This window comes from Phyllobates terribilis, unplaced genomic scaffold, assembly GCF_046119375.1.
Source record: "Phyllobates terribilis strain yellow unplaced genomic scaffold, ASM4611937v1 Scaffold_2__4_contigs__length_985480577, whole genome shotgun sequence".
Taxonomy (NCBI): domain Eukaryota; kingdom Metazoa; phylum Chordata; class Amphibia; order Anura; family Dendrobatidae; genus Phyllobates; species Phyllobates terribilis.
The window spans coordinates 557308895-557332648 of NW_027362762.1; positions in this window are offsets into that span (position 1 = coordinate 557308895).

The following is a 23754-nucleotide window of genomic DNA, read 5'->3' on the forward strand; positions in this document are numbered from 1 at the left end:
ATATATCCCATGGGGGTAAAATTGAAAAAAGTTGAAAAAATTTTTTTTTGGACTTAGTCATTTTTCCGACGTTTATCAGACTTTCAGATAGGAGAAATGTCAGTGAGCGTTTCGATTTCAGTTCCAGAGCGATTCACCCAATAAGTCCTTGATATTTAGTCGTTTTCAGCCAATTTTCTTGATTTTTGAAAATTTCACTTTTTTGTGAAAATATCCACTAAATGAGGGAATAATATGTGTGAGGGTACCGAAGGAGAGTTCCAAATTTGTGTGGGTAGAATATATATCCCACGGGGGTAAAATTGAAAAAAGTTTAAAAAAAATTTTTTTTGGACTTAGTCATTTTTCCGACGTTTATCAGACTTTCAGATAGGGGAAATGTCAGTGAGCGTTCCGATTTCCGTTCCAGAGCGATTCGCCCAATGAGTCCTTGATAATTAGTCGTTTTCAGCCAATTTTCTGGATTTTTGAAAATTTCACTTCTTTGTGAAAATATCCACTAAATGAGGGAATAATATGTGTGAGGGTACCCCAGGAGAGTTCCAAATGTGTGTGGGTAGAATATATATCCCACGGGGGTAAAATTGAAAAAAGTTTAAAAAAATTTTTTTTTGGACTTAGTCATTTTTCCGGCGTTTATCAGACTTTCAGATAGGGCAAATATCAGTGAGCATTCCGATTTCAGTTCCAGAGCGATTCGCCCAATGAGTCCTTGATGTTTAGTCGTTTTCAGCCAATTTTCTGGATTCTTGAAAATTTCACTTTTTTGTGAAAATATCCACTAAATGAGGGAATAATATGTATGAGGGTACCCCAGGAGAGTTCCAAATGTGTGTGGGAAGAATATATATCCCACGGGGGTAAAATTGAAAAAAGTTGAAAAATTTTTTTTTTGGACTTAGTCATTTTTCTGGCGTTTATCAGACTTTAAGATAGGGGAAATGTCAGTGAGCATTCCCATTTCAGTTCCAGAGCGATTCGCCCAATGAGTCTTTGATATTTAGTCGTTTTCAGCCAATTTTCTGGATTTTTGAAAATTTCACTTTTTTGTGAAAATATCCACTAAATGAGGGAATAATATGTGTGAGGGTACCCCAGGAGAGTTCCAAATGTGTGTGGGTAGAATATATATCCCACGGGGGTAAAATTAAAAAAAGTTGAAAAAAATTTTTTTTTGGACTTAGTCATTTTTCCGGCGTTTATCAGACTTTCAGATAGGGGAAATGTCAGTGAGCGTTCCGATTTTAGTTCCAGAGCGATTCGCCCAATGAGTCCTTGTTATTTAGTTGTTTTCAGTCAATTTTCTGGATTTTTGAAAATTTCACTTTTTTGTGAAAATATCCACTAAATGAGGGAATAATATGTGTGAGGGTACCCCAGGAGAGTTCCAAATGTGTGTGGGTAGAATATATATCCCACGGGGGTAAAATTGAAAAAAGTTGAAAAAAAATTTTTTTTGGACTTAGTCATTTTTCCGGCGTTTATCAGACTTTCAGATAGGGGAAATGTCAGTGAGCATTCCGATTTCAGTTCCAGAGCGATTCGCCCAATGAGTCCTTGATATTTAGTCGTTTTCAGCCAATTTTCTGGATTTTTGAAAATTTCACTTTTTTGTGAAAATATCCACTAAATGAGGGAATAATATGTGTGAGGGTTCCGAAGGAGAGTTCCAAATTTGTGTGGGTAGAATATATATCCCACAGGGGTAAAATTGAAAAAAGTTTAAAAAAATTTTTTTTGGGACTTAGTCATTTTTCCGGCGTTTATCAGACTTTCAGATAGGGGAAATGTCAGTGAGCGTTCCGATTTCAGTTCCAGAGCGATTCGCCCAATGAGTCCTTGTTATTTAGTTGTTTTCAGCCAATTTTCTGGATTTTTGAAAATTTCACTTTTTTGTGAAAATATCCACTAAATGAGGGAATAATATGTGTGAGGGTACCCCAGGAGAGTTCCAAATGTGTGTGGGTAGAATATATATCCCACGGGGGTAAAATTGAAAAAAGTTGAAAAAAAAATTTTTTTGGACTTAGTCATTTTTCCGGCGTTTATCAGAATTTCAGATAGGGGAAATGTCAGTGAGCGTTCCGATTTTAGTTCCAGAGCGATTCGCCCAATGAGTCCTTGTTATTTAGTTGTTTTCAGCCAATTTTCTGGATTTTTGAAAATTTCACTTTTTTGTTAAAATATCCACTAAATGAGGGAATAATATGTGTGAGGGTACCCCAGGAGAGTTCTAAATGTGTGTGGGAAGAATATATATCCCACGGGGGTAAAATTGAAAAAAGTTGAAAAGAATTTTTTTGGGACTTAGTCATTTTTCCGGCGTTTATCAGACTTTCAGATAGGGGAAATGTCAGTGAGCATTCTGATTTCAGTTTCAGAGTGATTCGACCAATGAGTCCTTGATATTTAGTCGTTTTCAGCCAATTTTCTGGATTTTTGAAAATGTCACTTTTTTGTGAAAATATCCACTAAATGAGGGAATAATATGTGTGAGGGTATCGCAGGAGAGGTCCAAATGTGTGTGGGAAGAATATATATCCCACGGGGGTAAAATTGAAAAAATGTGAAAAAATTTTTTTTTTGGACTTAGTCATTTTTCCGCCTTTTATCAGACTTTCAGATAGGGGAAATGTCAGTGAGCATTCTGATTTCAGTTCCAGAGCGATTCGCCCAATGTGTCTTTGATATTTAGTCGTTTTCAGCCAATTTTCTGGATTTTTGAAAATTTCACTTTTTTGTGAAAATATCCGCTAAATGAGGGAATAATATGTGTGAGGGTACCGAAGGAGAGTTCCAAATGTGTGTGGGTAAAATATATATCCCACGGCGGTAAAATTGAAAAAGTTGAAAAAAATTTTTTTTTGGACTTAGTCATTTTTCCGGCGTTTATCAGACTTTTAGATAGGGGAAATGTCAGTGAGCGTTGCGATTTCAGTTCCAGAGCGATTCGCCCAATAAGTCCTTGATATTTAGTCGTTTTCAGAGAAATTTTCTTGATTTTTGAAAATTTCACTTTTTTGTGAAAATATCCACTAAATGAGGGAATAATATGTGTGAGGGTACCCCAGGAGAGTTCCAAATGTGTGTGGGTAAAATATATATCCCACGGGGGTAAAATTGAAAAAAGTTAAAAAAAATTTTTTTTTGCACTTAGTCATTTTTCTGGCGTTTATCAGACTTTCAGATAGGGGAAATGTCAGTGAGTGTTCCGATTTCAGTTCCAGAGCGATTCGCCCAATGAGTCCTTGATATTTAGTCGTTTTCAGCCAATTTTTTGGATTTTTCAAAATTTCACTTTTTTGTGAAAATATCCACTAAATGAGGGAATAATATGTGTGAGGGTACCCCACTAGAGTTCCAAATGTGTGTGGGTAGAATATATATCCCATGGGGGTAAAATTGAAAAAAGTTGAAAAAATTTTTTTTTGGACTTAGTCATTTTTCCGACGTTTATCAGACTTTCAGATAGGAGAAATGTCAGTGAGCGTTTCGATTTCAGTTCCAGAGCGATTCGCCCAATAAGTCCTTGATATTTAGTCGTTTTCAGCCAATTTTCTTGATTTTTGAAAATTTCACTTTTTTGTGAAAATATCCACTAAATGAGGGAATAATATGTGTGAGGGTACCGAAGGAGAGTTCCAAATTTGTGTTGGTAGAATATATATCCCACGGGGGTAAAATTGAAAAAAGTTTAAAAAAAATTTTTTTTGGACTTAGTCATTTTTCCGACGTTTATCAGACTTTCAGATAGGGGAAATGTCAGTGAGCGTTCCGATTTCAGTTCCAGAGCGATTCGCCCAATGAGTCCTTGATAATTAGTCGTTTTCAGCCAATTTTCTGGATTTTTGAAAATTTCACTTCTTTGTGAAAATATCCACTAAATGAGGGAATAATATGTGTGAGGGTACCCCAGGAGAGTTCCAAATGTGTGTGGGTAGAATATATATCCCACGGGGGTAAAATTGAAAAAAGTTTAAAAAAATTTTTTTTTGGACTTAGTCATTTTTCCGGCGTTTATCAGACTTTCAGATAGGGCAAATATCAGTGAGCATTCCGATTTCAGTTCCAGAGCGATTCGCCCAATGAGTCCTTGATGTTAAGTCGTTTTCAGCCAATTTTCTGGATTCTTGAAAATTTCACTTTTTTGTGAAAATATCCACTAAATGAGGGAATAATATGTATGAGGGTACCCCAGGAGAGTTCCAAATGTGTGTGGGAAGAATATATATCCCACGGGGGTAAAATTGAAAAAAGTTGAAAAAATTTTTTTTTGGACTTAGTCATTTTTCTGGCGTTTATCAGACTTTAAGATAGGGGAAATGTCAGTGAGCATTCCCATTTCAGTTCCAGAGCGATTCGCCCAATGAGTCTTTGATATTTAGTCGTTTTCAGCCAATTTTCTGGATTTTTGAAAATTTCACTTTTTTGTGAAAATATCCACTAAATGAGGGAATAATATGTGTGAGGGTACCCCAGGAGAGTTCCAAATGTGTGTGGGTAGAATATATATCCCACGGGGGTAAAATTAAAAAAAGTTGAAAAAAATTTTTTGTTGGACTTAGTCATTTTTCCGGCGTTTATCAGACTTTCAGATAGGGGAAATGTCAGTGAGCGTTCCGATTTTAGTTCCAGAGCGTTTCGCCCAATGAGTCCTTGTTATTTAGTTGTTTTCAGCCAATTTTCTGGATTTTTGAAAATTTCACTTTTTTGTGAAAATATCCACTAAATGAGGGAATAATATGTGTGAGGGTACCCCAGGAGAGTTCCAAATGTGTGTGGGTAGAATATATATCCCACGGGGGTAAAATTGAAAAAAGTTTAAAAAATTTTTTTTTGGACTTAGTCATTTTTCTGGCGTTTATCAGACTTTAAGATAGGGGAAATGTCAGTGAGCATTCCCATTTCAGTTCCAGAGCGATTCGCCCAATGAGTCTTTGATATTTAGTCGTTTTCAGCCAATTTTCTGGATTTTTGAAAATTTCACTTTTTTGTGAAAATATCCACTAAATGAGGGAATAATATGTCTGAGGGTACCCCAGGAGAGTTCCGAATGTGTGTGGGTAGAATATATATCCCACGGGGGTAAAATTAAAAAAAGTTGAAAAAAATTTTTTTTTGGACTTAGTCATTTTTCCGGCGTTTATCAGACTTTCAGATAGGGCAAATGTCAGTGAGTGTTCTGATTTCAGTTCCAGAGCGATTCGCCCAATGAGTCCTCGTTATTTAGTTGTTTTCAGTCAATTTTCTGGATTTTTGAAAATTTCACTTTTTTGTGAAAATATCCACTAAATGAGGGAATAATATGTGTGAGGGTACCCCAGGAGAGTTCCAAATGTGTGTGGGTAGAATATATATCCCACGGGGGGTAAAATTGAAAAAAGTTGAAAAAAAATTTTTTTTGGACTTAGTCATTTTTCCGGCGTTTATCAGACTTTCAGATAGGGGAAATGTCAGTGAGCGTTCCGATTTCAGTTCCAGAGCGATTCGCCCAATGAGTCCTTGTTATTTAGTTGTTTTCAGCCAATTTTCTGGATTTTTGAAAATTTCACTTTTTTGTTAAAATATCCACTAAATGAGGGAATAATATGTGTGAGGGTACCCCAGGAGAGTTCTAAATGTGTGTGGGAAGAATATATATCCCACGGGGGTAAAATTGAAAAAAGTTGAAAAGAATTTTTTTGGGACTTAGTCATTTTTCCGGCGTTTATCAGACTTTCAGATAGGGGAAATGTCAGTGAGCATTCTGATTTCAGTTTCAGAGTGATTCGCCCAATGAGTCCTTGATATTTAGTCGTTTTCAGCCAATTTTCTGGATTTTTGAAAATTTCACTTTTTTGTGAAAATATCCACTAAATGAGGGAATAATATGTGTGAGGGTATCGCAGGAGAGGTCCAAATGTGTGTGGGAAGAATATATATCCCACGGGGGTAAAATTGAAAAAATGTGAAAAAAATTTTTTTTTGGACTTAGTCATTTTTCCGCCTTTTATCAGACTTTCAGATAGGGGAAATGTCAGTGAGCATTCCCATTTCAGTTCCAGAGCGATTCGCCAAATGAGTCTTTGATATTTAGTAGTTTTCAGCCAATTTTCTGGATTCTTGAAAATTTCACTTTTTTGTGAAAATATCCACTAAATGAGGGAATAATATGTATGAGGGTACCCCAGGAGAGTTCCAAATGTGTGTGGGTAGAATATATATCCCACGGGGGTAAAATTGAAAAAAGTTGAAAAGATTTTTTTTTGGACTTAGTCATTTTTCTGGCGTTTATCAGACTTTAAGATAGGGCAAATGTCAGTGAGCGTTCCGATTTTAGTTCCAGAGCGTTTCGCCCAATGAGTCCTTGTTATTTAGTTGTTTTCAGCCAATTTTCTGGATTTTTGAAAATTTCACTTTTTTGTGAAAATATCCACTAAATGAGGGAATAATATGTGTGAGGGTACCCCAGGAGAGTTCCAAATGTGTGTGGGTAGAATATATATCCCACGGGGGTAAAATTGAAAAAAGTTGAAAAAAAATTTTTTTTGGACTTAGTCATTTTTCCGGCGTTTATCAGACTTTCAGATAGGGGAAATGTCAGTGAGCGTTCCGATTTCAGTTCCAGAGCGATTCGCCCAATGAGTCCTTGATATTTAGTCGTTTTCAGCCAATTTTCTGGATTTTTGAAAATTTCACTTTTTTGTGAAAATATCCACTAAATGAGGGAATAATATGTGTGAGGGTACCCCAGGAGAGTTCCAAATGTGTGTGGGTAGAATATATATCCCACGGGGGTAAAATTGAAAAAAGTTGAAAAAAATTTTTTTTTGGACTTAGTCATTTTTCTGGCGATTATTAGACTTTCAGATAGGGGAAATGTCAGTGAGCGTTCCGATTTTAGTTCCAGAGCGTTTCGCCCAATGAGTCCTTGTTATTTAGTTGTTTTCAGCCAATTTTCTGGATTTTTGAAAATTTCACTTTTTTGTGAAAATATCCACTAAATGAGGGAATAATATGTGTGAGGGTACCCCAGGAGAGTTCCAAATTTGTGTGGGTAGAATATATATCCCACGGGGGTAAAATTGAAAAAAGTTTAAAAAAAATTTTTTTTGGAGTTAGTCATTTTTCCGACGTTTATCAGACTTTCAGATAGGGGAAATGTCAGTGAGCGTTCCGATTTCAGTTCCAGAGCGATTCGCCCAATGAGTCCTTGATAATTAGTCGTTTTCAGCCAATTTTCTGGATTTTTGAAAATTTCACTTCTTTGTGAAAATATCCACTAAATGAGGGAATAATATGTGTGAGGGTACCCCAGGAGAGTTCCAAATGTGTGTGGGTAGAATATATATCCCACGGGGGTAAAATTGAAAAAAGTTTAAAAAAATTTTTTTTTGGACTTAGTCATTTTTCCGGCATTTATCAGACTTTCAGATAGGGCAAATATCAGTGAGCATTCCGAATTCAGTTCCAGAGCGATTCGCCCAATGAGTCCTTGATGTTTAGTCGTTTTCAGCCAATTTTCTGGATTCTTGAAAATTTCACTTTTTTGTGAAAATATCCACTAAATGAGGGAATAATATGTATGAGGGTACCCCAGGAGAGTTCCAAATGTGTGTGGGTAGAATATATATCCCACGGGGGTAAAATTGAAAAAAGTTGAAAAAATTTTTTTTTGGACTTAGTCATTTTTCTGGCGTTTATCAGACTTTAAGATAGGGGAAATGTCAGTGAGCATTCCCATTTCAGTTCCAGAGCGATTCGCCCAATGAGTCTTTGATATTTAGTCGTTTTCAGCCAATTTTCTGGATTTTTGAAAATTTCACTTTTTTGTGAAAATATCCACTAAATGAGGGAATAATATGTATGAGGGTACCCCAGGAGAGTTCCAAATGTGTGTGGGTAGAATATATATCCCACGGGGGTAAAATTGAAAAAAGTTTAAAAAATTTTTTTTTGGACTTAGTCATTTTTCTGGCTTTTATCAGACTTTAAGATAGGGGAAATGTCAGTGAGCATTCCCATTTCAGTTCCAGAGCGATTCGCCCAATGAGTCTTTGATATTTAGTCGTTTTCAGCCAATTTTCTGGATTTTTGAAAATTTCACTTTTTTGTGAAAATATCCACTAAATGAGGGAATAATATGTCTGAGGGTACCCCAGGAGAGTTCCAAATGTGTGTGGGTAGAATATATATCCCACGGGGGTAAAATTGAAAAAAGTTTAAAAAAAATTTTTTTGGGACTTAGTCATTTTTCCGGCGTTTATCAGACTTTCAGATAGGGGAAATGTCAGTGAGCGTTCCGATTTCAGTTCCAGAGCGATTCGCCCAATGAGTCCGTGATATTTAGTCGTTTTCAGCCAATTTTCTGGATTTTTGAAAATTTCACTTTTTTGTGAAAATATCCACTAAATGAGGGAATAATATGTGTGAGGGTTCCGAAGGAGAGTTCCAAATTTGTGTGGGTAGAATATATATCCCACGGGGGTAAAATTGAAAAAAGTTTTAAAAAAATTTTTTTGGGACTTAGTCATTTTTCCGGCGTTTATCAGACTTTCAGATAGGGGAAATGTCAGTGAGCGTTCCGATTTCAGTTCCAGAGCGATTCGCCCAATGAGTCCTTGTTATTTAGTTGTTTTCAGTCAATTTTCTGGATTTTTGAAAATTTCACTTTTTTGTGAAAATATCCACTAAATGAGGGAATAATATGTGTGAGGGTACCCCAGGAGAGTTCCAAATGTGTGTGGGTAGAATATATATCCCACGGGGGTAAAATTGAAAAAAGTTGAAAAAAAAATTTTTTTGGACTTAGTCATTTTTCCGGCGTTTATCAGACTTTCAGATAGGGGAAATGTCAGTGAGCATTCCGATTTCAGTTCCAGAGTGATTCGCCCAATGAGTCCTTGATATTTAGTCGTTTTCAGCCAATTTTCTGGATTTTTGAAAATTTCACTTTTTTGTGAAAATATCCACTAAATGAGGGAATAATATGTGTGAGGGTACCCCAGGAGAGTTCCAAATTTGTGTGGGTAGAATATATATCCCACGGGGGTAAAATTGAAAAAAGTTTAAAAAAAATTTTTTTTGGAGTTAGTCATTTTTCCGACGTTTATCAGACTTTCAGATAGGGGAAATGTCAGTGAGCGTTCCGATTTCAGTTCCAGAGCGATTCGCCCAATGAGTCCTTGATAATTAGTCGTTTTCAGCCAATTTTCTGGATTTTTGAAAATTTCACTTCTTTGTGAAAATATCCACTAAATGAGGGAATAATATGTGTGAGGGTACCCCAGGAGAGTTCCAAATGTGTGTGGGTAGAATATATATCCCACGGGGGTAAAATTGAAAAAAGTTTAAAAAAATTTTTTTTTGGACTTAGTCATTTTTCCGGCATTTATCAGACTTTCAGATAGGGCAAATATCAGTGAGCATTCCGAATTCAGTTCCAGAGCGATTCGCCCAATGAGTCCTTGATGTTTAGTCGTTTTCAGCCAATTTTCTGGATTCTTGAAAATTTCACTTTTTTGTGAAAATATCCACTAAATGAGGGAATAATATGTATGAGGGTACCCCAGGAGAGTTCCAAATGTGTGTGGGTAGAATATATATCCCACGGGGGTAAAATTGAAAAAAGTTGAAAAAATTTTTTTTTGGACTTAGTCATTTTTCTGGCGTTTATCAGACTTTAAGATAGGGGAAATGTCAGTGAGCATTCCCATTTCAGTTCCAGAGCGATTCGCCCAATGAGTCTTTGATATTTAGTCGTTTTCAGCCAATTTTCTGGATTTTTGAAAATTTCACTTTTTTGTGAAAATATCCACTAAATGAGGGAATAATATGTATGAGGGTACCCCAGGAGAGTTCCAAATGTGTGTGGGTAGAATATATATCCCACGGGGGTAAAATTGAAAAAAGTTTAAAAAATTTTTTTTTGGACTTAGTCATTTTTCTGGCTTTTATCAGACTTTAAGATAGGGGAAATGTCAGTGAGCATTCCCATTTCAGTTCCAGAGCGATTCGCCCAATGAGTCTTTGATATTTAGTCGTTTTCAGCCAATTTTCTGGATTTTTGAAAATTTCACTTTTTTGTGAAAATATCCACTAAATGAGGGAATAATATGTCTGAGGGTACCCCAGGAGAGTTCCAAATGTGTGTGGGTAGAATATATATCCCACGGGGGTAAAATTGAAAAAAGTTTAAAAAAAATTTTTTTGGGACTTAGTCATTTTTCCGGCGTTTATCAGACTTTCAGATAGGGGAAATGTCAGTGAGCGTTCCGATTTCAGTTCCAGAGCGATTCGCCCAATGAGTCCGTGATATTTAGTCGTTTTCAGCCAATTTTCTGGATTTTTGAAAATTTCACTTTTTTGTGAAAATATCCACTAAATGAGGGAATAATATGTGTGAGGGTTCCGAAGGAGAGTTCCAAATTTGTGTGGGTAGAATATATATCCCACGGGGGTAAAATTGAAAAAAGTTTTAAAAAAATTTTTTTGGGACTTAGTCATTTTTCCGGCGTTTATCAGACTTTCAGATAGGGGAAATGTCAGTGAGCGTTCCGATTTCAGTTCCAGAGCGATTCGCCCAATGAGTCCTTGTTATTTAGTTGTTTTCAGTCAATTTTCTGGATTTTTGAAAATTTCACTTTTTTGTGAAAATATCCACTAAATGAGGGAATAATATGTGTGAGGGTACCCCAGGAGAGTTCCAAATGTGTGTGGGTAGAATATATATCCCACGGGGGTAAAATTGAAAAAAGTTGAAAAAAAAATTTTTTTGGACTTAGTCATTTTTCCGGCGTTTATCAGACTTTCAGATAGGGGAAATGTCAGTGAGCATTCCGATTTCAGTTCCAGAGTGATTCGCCCAATGAGTCCTTGATATTTAGTCGTTTTCAGCCAATTTTCTGGATTTTTGAAAATTTCACTTTTTTGTGAAAATATCCACTAAATGAGGGAATAATATGTGTGAGGGTACCCCAGGAGAGTTCCAAATGTGTGTGGGTAGAATTTATATCCCACGGGGGTAAAATTGAAAAAAGCTGAAAAAATTTTTTTTTGGACTTAGTCATTTTTCCGGCGTTTATCAGACTTTCAGATAGGGCAAATGTCAGTGAGCGTTCCGATTTCAGTTCCAGAGCGATTCGCCCAATGAGTCTTTGATATTTAGTCGTTTTCAGCCAATTTTCAGTACTTTTTAAAATTTCACTTTTTTGTGAAAATATCCACTAAATGAGGGAATAATATGTGTGAGGGTACCCCAGGAGAGTTCCAAATGTGTGTGGGTAGAATATATATCCCACGGGGGTAAAATTGAAAAAAGTTGAAAATATTTTTTTTTGGACTTAGACATTTTTCCGGCGTGTATCAGTCTTTCAGATAGAGGAAATATCAGTGAGCATTCCAATTTCAGTTCCAGAGCGATTCGCCCAATGAGTCCTTGATATTTATTCGTTTTCAGCCAATTTTCTGGATTTTTGAAAATGTCACTTTTTTGTGAAAATATCCACTAAATGAGGGAATAATATGTGTGAAGGTACCCCAGGAGAGTTCCAAATGTGTGTGGGTAGAATATATATCCTACGGGGGTAAAATTGAAAAAAGTTGAAAATATTTTTTTTTGGACTTAGTCATTTTTCCGGCGTTTATCAGACTTTCAGATACGAGAAATGTCAGTGAGCGTTCCGATTTCAGCTCCAGAGCGATTCGCCCAATGAGTCCTTGATATTTAGTCGTTTTCAGCCAATTTTCTGGATTTTTGAGAATTTCACTTTTTTGTGAAAATATCCACTAAATGGGGGATAATATGTGTGAGGGTACCGAAGGAGAGTTCCAAATGTGAGTGGGTAGAATATATATCCAACGAGGGTAAAATTGAAAAAAGTTGAAAAAAATTTTTTTTGGGACTTAGTCATTTTTCCGGCGTTTATCAGACTTTCAGATAGGGGAAATGTCAGTGAGCGTTCCGATTTCAGTTCCAGAGTGATTCGCCCAATGAGTCCTTGATATTTATTCGTTTTCAGCCAATTTTCTGGATTTTTGAAAATTTCACTTTTTTGTGAAAATATTCACTAAATGAGGGAATAATATGTGTGAGGGTACCCCAGGAGAGTTCCAAATGTGTGTGGGTAGAATATATATCCCACAGGGGTAAAATTGAAAAAAGTTGAAAAAAATTTTTTTTTGGACTTAGTCATTTTTCTGGCGTTTATCAGACTTTAAGATAGGGGAAATGTCAGTGAGCATTCCCATTTCAGTTCCAGAGCGATTCGCCGAATGAGTCTTTGATATTTAGTCGTTTTCAGCCAATTTTCTGGATTTTTGAAAATTTCACTTTTTTTGTGAAAATATCCACTAAGTGAGGGAATAATATGTGTGAGGGTACCGAAGGAGAGTTCCAAATTTGTGTGGGTAGAACATATATCCCACGGGGGTAAAATTGAAAAAAGTTGAAAAATTTTTTTTTAGGACTTAGTCATTTTTCCGGCGTTTAGCAGACTTTCAGATAGGGGAAATGTCAGTGAGCGTTCCGATTTCATTTCCAGAGCGATTCGCCCAATGAGTCCTTGATATTTAGTTGTTTTCAACCAATTTTCTGGATTTTTGAAAATGTCACTTTTTTGTGAAAATATTCACTAAATGAGGGAATAATATGTGTGAGGGTACCCCAGGAGAGTTCCAAATGTGTGTGGGTAGAATATATATCCCACGGGGGTAAAATTGAAAAAAGTTGAAAAAAATTTTTTTTTGGACTTAGTCATTTTTCTGGCGATTATCAGACTTTCAGATAGGGGAAATGTCAGTGAGCGTTCCGATTTTAGTTCCAGAGCGTTTCGCCCCATGAGTCCTTGTTATTTAGTTGTTTTCAGCCAATTTTCTGGATTTTTGAAAATTTCACTTTTTTGTGAAAATATCCACTAAATGAGGGAATAATATGTGTGAGGGTACCCCAGGAGAGTTCCAAATTTGTGTGGGTAGAATATATATCCCACGGGGGTAAAATTGAAAAAAGTTTAAAAAAAATTTTTTTTGGAGTTAGTCATTTTTCCGACGTTTATCAGACTTTCAGATAGGGGAAATGTCAGTGAGCGTTCCGATTTCAGTTCCAGAGCGATTCGCCCAATGAGTCCTTGATAATTAGTCGTTTTCAGCCAATTTTCTGGATTTTTGAAAATTTCACTTCTTTGTGAAAATATCCACTAAATGAGGGAATAATATGTGTGAGGGTACCCCAGGAGAGTTCCAAATGTGTGTGGGTAGAATATATATCCCACGGGGGTAAAATTGAAAAAAGTTTAAAAAAATTTTTTTTTGGACTTAGTCATTTTTCCGGCATTTATCAGACTTTCAGATAGGGCAAATATCAGTGAGCATTCCGAATTCAGTTCCAGAGCGATTCGCCCAATGAGTCCTTGATGTTTAGTCGTTTTCAGCCAATTTTCTGGATTCTTGAAAATTTCACTTTTTTGTGAAAATATCCACTAAATGAGGGAATAATATGTATGAGGGTACCCCAGGAGAGTTCCAAATGTGTGTGGGTAGAATATATATCCCACGGGGGTAAAATTGAAAAAAGTTGAAAAAATTTTTTTTTGGACTTAGTCATTTTTCTGGCGTTTATCAGACTTTAAGATAGGGGAAATGTCAGTGAGCATTCCCATTTCAGTTCCAGAGCGATTCGCCCAATGAGTCTTTGATATTTAGTCGTTTTCAGCCAATTTTCTGGATCTTTGAAAATTTCACTTTTTTGTGAAAATATCCACTAAATGAGGGAATAATATGTATGAGGGTACCCCAGGAGAGTTCCAAATGTGTGTGGGTAGAATATATATCCCACGGGGGTAAAATTGAAAAAAGTTTAAAAAATTTTTTTTTGGACTTAGTCATTTTTCTGGCGTTTATCAGACTTTAAGATAGGGGAAATGTCAGTGAGCATTCCCATTTCAGTTCCAGAGCGATTCGCCCAATGAGTCTTTGATATTTAGTCGTTTTCAGCCAATTTTCTGGATTTTTGAAAATTTCACTTTTTTGTGAAAATATCCACTAAATGAGGGAATAATATGTCTGAGGGTACCCCAGGAGAGTTCCAAATGTGTGTGGGTAGAATATATATCCCACGGGGGTAAAATTAAAAAAAGTTGAAAAAAATTTTTTTTTGGACTTAGTCATTTTTCCGGCTTTTATTAGACTTTCAGATAGGGCAAATGTCAGTGAGTGTTCTGATTTCAGTTCCAGAGCGATTCGCCCAATGAGTCCTTGTTATTTAGTTGTTTTCAGTCAATTTTCTGGATTTTTGAAAATTTCACTTTTTTGTGAAAATATCCACTAAATGAGGGAATAATATGTGTGAGGGTACCCCAGGAGAGTTCCAAATGTGTGTGGGTAGAATATATATCCCACGGGGGTAAAATTGAAAAAAGTTTAAAAAAAATTTTTTTGGGACTTAGTCATTTTTCCGGCGTTTATCAGACTTTCAGATAGGGGAAATGTCAGTGAGCGTTCCGATTTCAGTTCCAGAGCGATTCGCCCAATGAGTCCGTGATATTTAGTCGTTTTCAGCCAATTTTCTGGATTTTTGAAAATTTCACTTTTTTGTGAAAATATCCACTAAATGAGGGAATAATATGTGTGAGGGTTCCGAAGGAGAGTTCCAAATTTGTGTGGGTAGAATATATATCCCACGGGGGTAAAATTGAAAAAAGTTTTAAAAAAATTTTTTTGGGACTTAGTCATTTTTCCGGCGTTTATCAGACTTTCAGATAGGGGAAATGTCAGTGAGCGTTCCGATTTCAGTTCCAGAGCGATTCGCTCAATGAGTCCTTGTTATTTAGTTGTTTTCAGTCAATTTTCTGGATTTTTGAAAATTTCACTTTTTTGTGAAAATATCCACTAAATGAGGGAATAATATGTGTGAGGGTACCCCAGGAGAGTTCCAAATGTGTGTGGGTAGAATATATATCCCACGGGGGTAAAATTGAAAAAAGTTGAAAAAAAAATTTTTTTGGACTTAGTCATTTTTCCGGCGTTTATCAGACTTTCAGATAGGGGAAATGTCAGTGAGCATTCCGATTTCAGTTCCAGAGTGATTCGCCCAATGAGTCCTTGATATTTAGTCGTTTTCAGCCAATTTTCTGGATTTTTGAAAATTTCACTTTTTTGTGAAAATATCCACTAAATGAGGGAATAATATGTGTGAGGGTACCCCAGGAGAGTTCCAAATGTGTGTGGGTAGAATATATATCCCACGGGGGTAAAATTGAAAAAAGCTGAAAAAATTTTTTTTTGGACTTAGTCATTTTTCCGGCGTTTATCAGACTTTCAGATAGGGCAAATGTCAGTGAGCGTTCCGATTTCAGTTCCAGAGCGATTCGCCCAATGAGTCTTTGATATTTAGTCGTTTTCAGCCAATTTTCAGTACTTTTTAAAATTTCACTTTTTTGTGAAAATATCCACTAAATGAGGGAATAATATGTGTGAGGGTACCCCAGGAGAGTTCCAAATGTGTGTGGGTAGAATATATATCCCACGGGGGTAAAATTGAAAAAAGTTGAAAATATTTTTTTTTGGACTTAGACATTTTTCCGGCGTGTATCAGTCTTTCAGATAGAGGAAATATCAGTGAGCATTCCAATTTCAGTTCCAGAGCGATTCGCCCAATGAGTCCTTGATATTTATTCGTTTTCAGCCAATTTTCTGGATTTTTGAAAATGTCACTTTTTTGTGAAAATATCCACTAAATGAGGGAATAATATGTGTGAAGGTACCCCAGGAGAGTTCCAAATGTGTGTGGGTAGAATATATATCCCACGGGGGTAAAATTGAAAAAAGTTGAAAATATTTTTTTTTGGACTTAGTCATTTTTCCGGCGTTTATCAGACTTTCAGATACGAGAAATGTCAGTGAGCGTTCCGATTTCAGCTCCAGAGCGATTCGCCCAATGAGTCCTTGATATTTATTCGTTTTCAGCCAATTTTCTGGATTTTTGAAAATTTCACTTTTTTGTGAAAATATTCACTAAATGAGGGAATAATATGTGTGAGGGTACCCCAGGAGAGTTCCAAATGTGTGTGGGTAGAATATATATCCCACAGGGGTAAAATTGAAAAAAGTTGAAAAAAATTTTTTTTTGGACTTAGTCATTTTTCTGGCGTTTATCAGACTTTAAGATAGGGGAAATGTCAGTGAGCATTCCCATTTCAGTTCCAGAGCGATTCGCCGAATGAGTCTTTGATATTTAGTCGTTTTCAGCCAATTTTCTGGATTTTTGAAAATTTCACTTTTTTTGTGAAAATATCCACTAAGTGAGGGAATAATATGTGTGAGGGTACCGAAGGAGAGTTCCAAATTTGTGTGGGTAGAACATATATCCCACGGGGGTAAAATTGAAAAAAGTTGAAAAATTTTTTTTTAGCACTTAGTCATTTTTCCGGCGTTTAGCAGACTTTCAGATAGGGGAAATGTCAGTGAGCGTTCCGATTTCATTTCCAGAGCGATTCGCCCAATGAGTCCTTGATATTTAGTTGTTTTCAACCAATTTTCTGGATTTTTGAAAATGTCACTTTTTTGTGAAAATATTCACTAAATGAGGGAATAATATGTGTGAGGGTACCCCAGGAGAGTTCCAAATGTGTGTGGGTAGAATATATATCCCACGGGGGTAAAATTGAAAAAAGTTGAAAAAAATTTTTTTTTGGACTTAGTCATTTTTCTGGCGATTATCAGACTTTCAGATAGGGGAAATGTCAGTGAGCGTTCCGATTTTAGTTCCAGAGCGTTTCGCCCAATGAGTCCTTGTTATTTAGTTGTTTTCAGCCAATTTTCTGGATTTTTGAAAATTTCACTTTTTTGTGAAAATATCCACTAAATGAGGGAATAATATGTGTGAGGGTACCCCAGGAGAGTTCCAAATTTGTGTGGGTAGAATATATATCCCACGGGGGTAAAATTGAAAAAAGTTTAAAAAAAATTTTTTTTGGAGTTAGTCATTTTTCCGACGTTTATCAGACTTTCAGATAGGGGAAATGTCAGTGAGCGTTCCGATTTCAGTTCCAGAGCGATTCGCCCAATGAGTCCTTGATAATTAGTCGTTTTCAGCCAATTTTCTGGATTTTTGAAAATTTCACTTCTTTGTGAAAATATCCACTAAATGAGGGAATAATATGTGTGAGGGTACCCCAGGAGAGTTCCAAATGTGTGTGGGTAGAATATATATCCCACGGGGGTAAAATTGAAAAAAGTTTAAAAAAATTTTTTTTTGGACTTAGTCATTTTTCTGGCATTTATCAGACTTTCAGATAGGGCAAATATCAGTGAGCATTCCGAATTCAGTTCCAGAGCGATTCGCCCAATGAGTCCTTGATGTTTAGTCGTTTTCAGCCAATTTTCTGGATTCTTGAAAATTTCACTTTTTTGTGAAAATATCCACTAAATGAGGGAATAATATGTATGAGGGTACCCCAGGAGAGTTCCAAATGTGTGTGGGTAGAATATATATCCCACGGGGGTAAAATTGAAAAAAGTTGAAAAAATTTTTTTTTGGACTTAGTCATTTTTCTGGCGTTTATCAGACTTTAAGATAGGGGAAATGTCAGTGAGCATTCCCATTTCAGTTCCAGAGCGATTCGCCCAATGAGTCTTTGATATTTAGTCGTTTTCAGCCAATTTTCTGGATTTTTGAAAATTTCACTTTTTTGTGAAAATATCCACTAAATGAGGGAATAATATGTATGAGGGTACCCCAGGAGAGTTCCAAATGTGTGTGGGTAGAATATATATCCCACGGGGGTAAAATTGAAAAAAGTTTAAAAAATTTTTTTTTGGACTTAGTCATTTTTCTGGCGTTTATCAGACTTTAAGATAGGGGAAATGTCAGTGAGCATTCCCATTTCAGTTCCAGAGCGATTCGCCCAATGAGTCTTTGATATTTAGTCGTTTTCAGCCAATTTTCTGGATTTTTGAAAATTTCACTTTTTTGTGAAAATATCCACTAAATGAGGGAATAATATGTCTGAGGGTACCCCAGGAGAGTTCCAAATGTGTGTGGGTAGAATATATATCCCACGGGGGTAAAATTGAAAAAAGTTTAAAAAAAATTTTTTTGGGACTTAGTCATTTTTCCGGCGTTTATCAGACTTTCAGATAGGGGAAATGTCAGTGAGCGTTCCGATTTCAGTTCCAGAGCGATTCGCCCAATGAGTCCGTGATATTTAGTCGTTTTCAGCCAATTTTCTGGATTTTTGAAAATTTCACTTTTTTGTGAAAATATCCACTAAATGAGGGAATAATATGTGTGAGGGTTCCGAAGGAGAGTTCCAAATTTGTGTGGGTAGAATATATATCCCACGGGGGTAAAATTGAAAAAAGTTTTAAAAAAATTTTTTTGGGACTTAGTCATTTTTCCGGCGTTTATCAGACTTTCAGATAGGGGAAATGTCAGTGAGCGTTCCGATTTCAGTTCCAGAGCGATTCGCTCAATGAGTCCTTGTTATTTAGTTGTTTTCAGTCAATTTTCTGGATTTTTGAAAATTTCACTTTTTTGTGAAAATATCCACTAAATGAGGGCATAATATGTGTGAGGGTACCCCAGGAGAGTTCCAAATGTGTGTGGGTAGAATATATATCCCACGGGGGTAAAATTGAAAAAAGTTGAAAAAAAAATTTTTTTGGACTTAGTCATTTTTCCGGCGTTTATCAGACTTTCAGATAGGGGAAATGTCAGTGAGCATTCCGATTTCAGTTCCAGAGTGATTCGCCCAATGAGTCCTTGATATTTAGTCGTTTTCAGCCAATTTTCTGGATTTTTGAAAATTTCACTTTTTTGTGAAAATATCCACTAAATGAGGGAATAATATGTGTGAGGGTACCCCAGGAGAGTTCCAAATGTGTGTGGGTAGAATTTATATCCCACGGGGGTAAAATGGAAAAAAGCTGAAAAAATTTTTTTTTGGACTTAGTCATTTTTCCGGCGTTTATCAGACTTTCAGATAGGGCAAATGTCAGTGAGCGTTCCGATTTCAGTTCCAGAGCGATTCGCCCAATGAGTCTTTGATATTTAGTCGTTTTCAGCCAATTTTCAGTACTTTTTAAAATTTCACTTTTTTGTGAAAATATCCACTAAATGAGGGAATAATATGTGTGAGGGTACCCCAGGAGAGTTCCAAATGTGTGTGGGTAGAATATATATCCCACGGGGGTAAAATTGAAAAAAGTTGAAAATATTTTTTTTTGGACTTAGACATTTTTCCGGCGTGTATCAGTCTTTCAGATAGAGGAAATATCAGTGAGCATTCCAATTTCAGTTCCAGAGCGATTCGCCCAATGAGTCCTTGATATTTATTCGTTTTCAGCCAATTTTCTGGATTTTTGAAAATGTCACTTTTTTGTGAAAATATCCACTAAATGAGGGAATAATATGTGTGAAGGTACCCCAGGAGAGTTCCAAATGTGTGTGGGTAGAATATATATCCCACGGGGGTAAAATTGAAAAAAGTTGAAAATATTTTTTTTTGGACTTAGTCATTTTTCCGGCGTTTATCAGACTTTCAGATACGAGAAATGTCAGTGAGCGTTCCGATTTCAGCTCCAGAGCGATTCGCCCAATGAGTCCTTGATATTTAGTCGTTTTCAGCCAATTTTCTGGATTTTTGAGAATTTCACTTTTTTGTGAAAATATCCACTAAATGGGGGATAATATGTGTGAGGGTACCGAAGGAGAGTTCCAAATGTGAGTGGGTAGAATATATATCCCACGAGGGTAAAATTGAAAAAAGTTGAAAAAAATTTTTTTTGGGACTTAGTCATTTTTCCGGCGTTTATCAGACTTTCAGATAGGGGAAATGTCAGTGAGCGTTCCGATTTCAGTTCCAGAGTGATTCGCCCAATGAGTCCTTGATATTTATTCGTTTTCAGCCAATTTTCTGGATTTTTGAAAATTTCACTTTTTTGTGAAAATATTCACTAAATGAGGGAATAATATGTGTGAGGGTACCCCAGGAGAGTTCCAAATGTGTGTGGGTAGAATATATATCCCACAGGGGTAAAATTGAAAAAAGTTGAAAAAAATTTTTTTTTGGACTTAGTCATTTTTCTGGCGTTTATCAGACTTTAAGATAGGGGAAATGTCAGTGAGCATTCCCATTTCAGTTCCAGAGCGATTCGCCGAATGAGTCTTTGATATTTAGTCGTTTTCAGCCAATTTTCTGGATTTTTGAAAATTTCACTTTTTTTGTGAAAATATCCACTAAGTGAGGGAATAATATGTGTGAGGGTACCGAAGGAGAGTTCCAAATTTGTGTGGGTAGAACATATATCCCACGGGGGTAAAATTGAAAAAAGTTGAAAAATTTTTTTTTAGGACTTAGTCATTTTTCCGGCGTTTAGCAGACTTTCAGATAGGGGAAATGTCAGTGAGCGTTCCGATTTCATTTCCAGAGCGATTCGCCCAATGAGTCCTTGATATTTAGTTGTTTTCAACCAATTTTCTGGATTTTTGAAAATGTCACTTTTTTGTGAAAATATTCACTAAATGAGGGAATAATATGTGTGAGGGTACCCCAGGAGAGTTCCAAATGTGTGTGGGTAGAATATATATCCCACGGGGGTAAAATTGAAAAAAGTTGAAAAAAATTTTTTTTTGGACTTAGTCATTTTTCTGGCGATTATCAGACTTTCAGATAGGGGAAATGTCAGTGAGCGTTCCGATTTTAGTTCCAGAGCGTTTCGCCCAATGAGTCCTTGTTATTTAGTTGTTTTCAGCCAATTTTCTGGATTTTTGAAAATTTCACTTTTTTGTGAAAATATCCACTAAATGAGGGAATAATATGTGTGAGGGTACCCCAGGAGAGTTCCAAATTTGTGTGGGTAGAATATATATCCCACGGGGGTAAAATTGAAAAAAGTTTAAAAAAAATTTTTTTTGGAGTTAGTCATTTTTCCGACGTTTATCAGACTTTCAGATAGGGGAAATGTCAGTGAGCGTTCCGATTTCAGTTCCAGAGCGATTCGCCCAATGAGTCCTTGATAATTAGTCGTTTTCAGCCAATTTTCTGGATTTTTGAAAATTTCACTTCTTTGTGAAAATATCCACTAAATGAGGGAATAATATGTGTGAGGGTACCCCAGGAGAGTTCCAAATGTGTGTGGGTAGAATATATATCCCACGGGGTAAAATTGAAAAAAGTTTAAAAAAATTTTTTTTTGGACTTAGTCATTTTTCCGGCATTTATCAGACTTTCAGATAGGGCAAATATCAGTGAGCATTCCGAATTCAGTTCCAGAGCGATTCGCCCAATGCGTCCTTGATGTTTAGTCGTTTTCAGCCAATTTTCTGGATTCTTGAAAATTTCACTTTTTTATGAAAATATCCACTAAATGAGGGAATAATATGTATGAGGGTACCCCAGGAGAGTTCCAAATGTGTGTGGGTAGAATATATATCCCACGGGGGTAAAATTGAAAAAAGTTGAAAAAATTTTTTTTTGGACTTAGTCATTTTTCTGGCGTTTATCAGACTTTAAGATAGGGTAAATGTCAGTGAGCATTCCCATTTCAGTTCCAGAGCGATTCGCCGAATGAGTCTTTGATATTTAGTCGTTTTCAGCCAATTTTCTGGATTTTTGAAAATTTCACTTTTTTGTGAAAGTATCCACTAAATGGGGGAATAATATGTGTGAGGGTACCGAAGGAGAGTTCCAAATGTGTGTGGGTAGAATATATATCCGACGGGGGTAAAATTGAAAAAAGTTTAAAAAAATTTTTTTTTGGACTTAGTCATTTTTCCGGCGTGTATCAGTCTTTCAGATAGGGGAAATATCAGTGAGCGTTCCGATTTCAGTTCCACAGCGATTCGCCCAATTAGTCCTTGATAATTAGTCGTTTTCAGCCAATTTTCTGGATTTTTGAAAATTTCACTTCTTTGTGAAAATATCCACTAAATGAGGGAATAATATGTGTGAGGGTACCGAATGAGAGTTCCAAATGTGAGTGGGTAGAATATATATCCCACGGGGGTAAAATTGAAAAAAGTTGAAAAAATTTTTTTAGGACTTAGTCATTTTTCCGGCGTTTATCAGACTTTCAGATAGGGCAAATGTCAGTGAGGGTTCCGATTTCAGTTCCAGATCGATTCGCCCAATGAGTCCTTGATATTTAGTCGTTTTCAGCCAATTTTCTGGATTTTTGAAAATGTCACTTTTTTATGAAAATATCCACTAAATGAGGGAATAATATGTATGAGGATACCCCAGGAGAGTTCCAAATGTGTGTGGGTAGAATATATATCCCACGGGGGTAAAATTGAAAAAAGTTGAAAAAATTTTTTTTTTTGGACTTAGTCATTTTTCCGGCGTTTATCAGACTTTCAGATAGGGCAAATGTCAGTGAGCGTTCCGATTTCAGTTCCAGAGCGATTCGCCCAATGAGTCTTTGATATTTAGTCGTTTTCAGCCAATTTTCAGTACTTTTTAACATTTCACTTTTTTGTGAAAATATCCACTAAATGAGGGAATAATATGTGTGAGGGTACCCCAGGAGAGTTCCAAATGTGTGTGGGTAGAATATATATCCCACGGGGGTAAAATTGAAAAAAGTTGAAAATATTTTTTTTTGGACTTAGACATTTTTCCGGCGTGTATCAGTCTTTCAGATAGAGGAAATATCAGTGAGCATTCCAATTTCAGTTCCAGAGCGATTCGCCCAATGAGTCCTTGTTATTTAGTTGTTTTCAGCCAATTTTCTGTATTTTTGAAAATTTCACTTCTTTGTGAAAATAAATGAGGGAATAATATGTGTGAGGGTACCGAAGGAGAGTTCCAAATGTGAGAGGGTAGGATATATATCCCACGGGGGTAAAATTGAAATAAGTTGAAAAAATTTTTTTTAGGACTTAGTCATTTTTCCGGCGTTTAGCAGACTTTCAGATAGGGGAAATGTCAGTGAGCGTTCCGATTTCATTTCCAGAGCGATTCGCCCAATGAGTCCTTGATATTTATTCGTTTTCAGCCAATTTTCTGGATTTTTGAAAATGTCACTTTTTTGTGAAAATATCCACTAAATGAGGGAATAATATGTGTGAGAGTACCCCAGGAGAGTTCCAAATGTGTGTGGGTAGAATATATATCCCACGGGGGTAAAATTGAAAAAAGTTGAAAATATTTTTTTTTGGACTTAGACATTTTTCCGGCGTGTATCAGTCTTTCAGGTAGGGGAAATGTCAGTGAGCGTTCCGATTTCAGTTCCAGAGTGATTCGCCCAATGAGTCTTTGATATTTAGTCGTTTTCAGCCAATTTTCTGGATTTTTGAAAATTTCACTTTTTTGTGAAAATATCCACTAAATGAGGGAATAATATGTGTGAGGGTACCCCAGGAGAGTTTCAAATGTGTGTGGGTAGAATTTATATCCCACGGGGGTAAAATTGAAAAAAGCTGAAAAAATTTTTTTTTGGACTTAGTCATTTTTCCGGCGTTTAGCAGACTTTCAGTTAGGGGAAATGTCAGTGAGCGTTCCGATTTCATTTCCAGAGCGATTCGCCCAATGAGTCCTTGATATTTAGTTGTTTTCAGCCAATTTTCTGGATTTTTGAAAATGTCACTTTTTGGTGAAAATATTCACTAAATGAGGGAATAATATGTGTGAGGGTTCCGAAGGAGAGTTCCAAATTTGTGTGGGTAGAATATATATCCCACGGGGGTAAAATTGAAAAAAGTTTAAAAAAAATTTTTTTGGGACTTAGTCATTTTTCCGGCGTTTATCAGACTTTCAGATAGGGGAAATGTCAGTG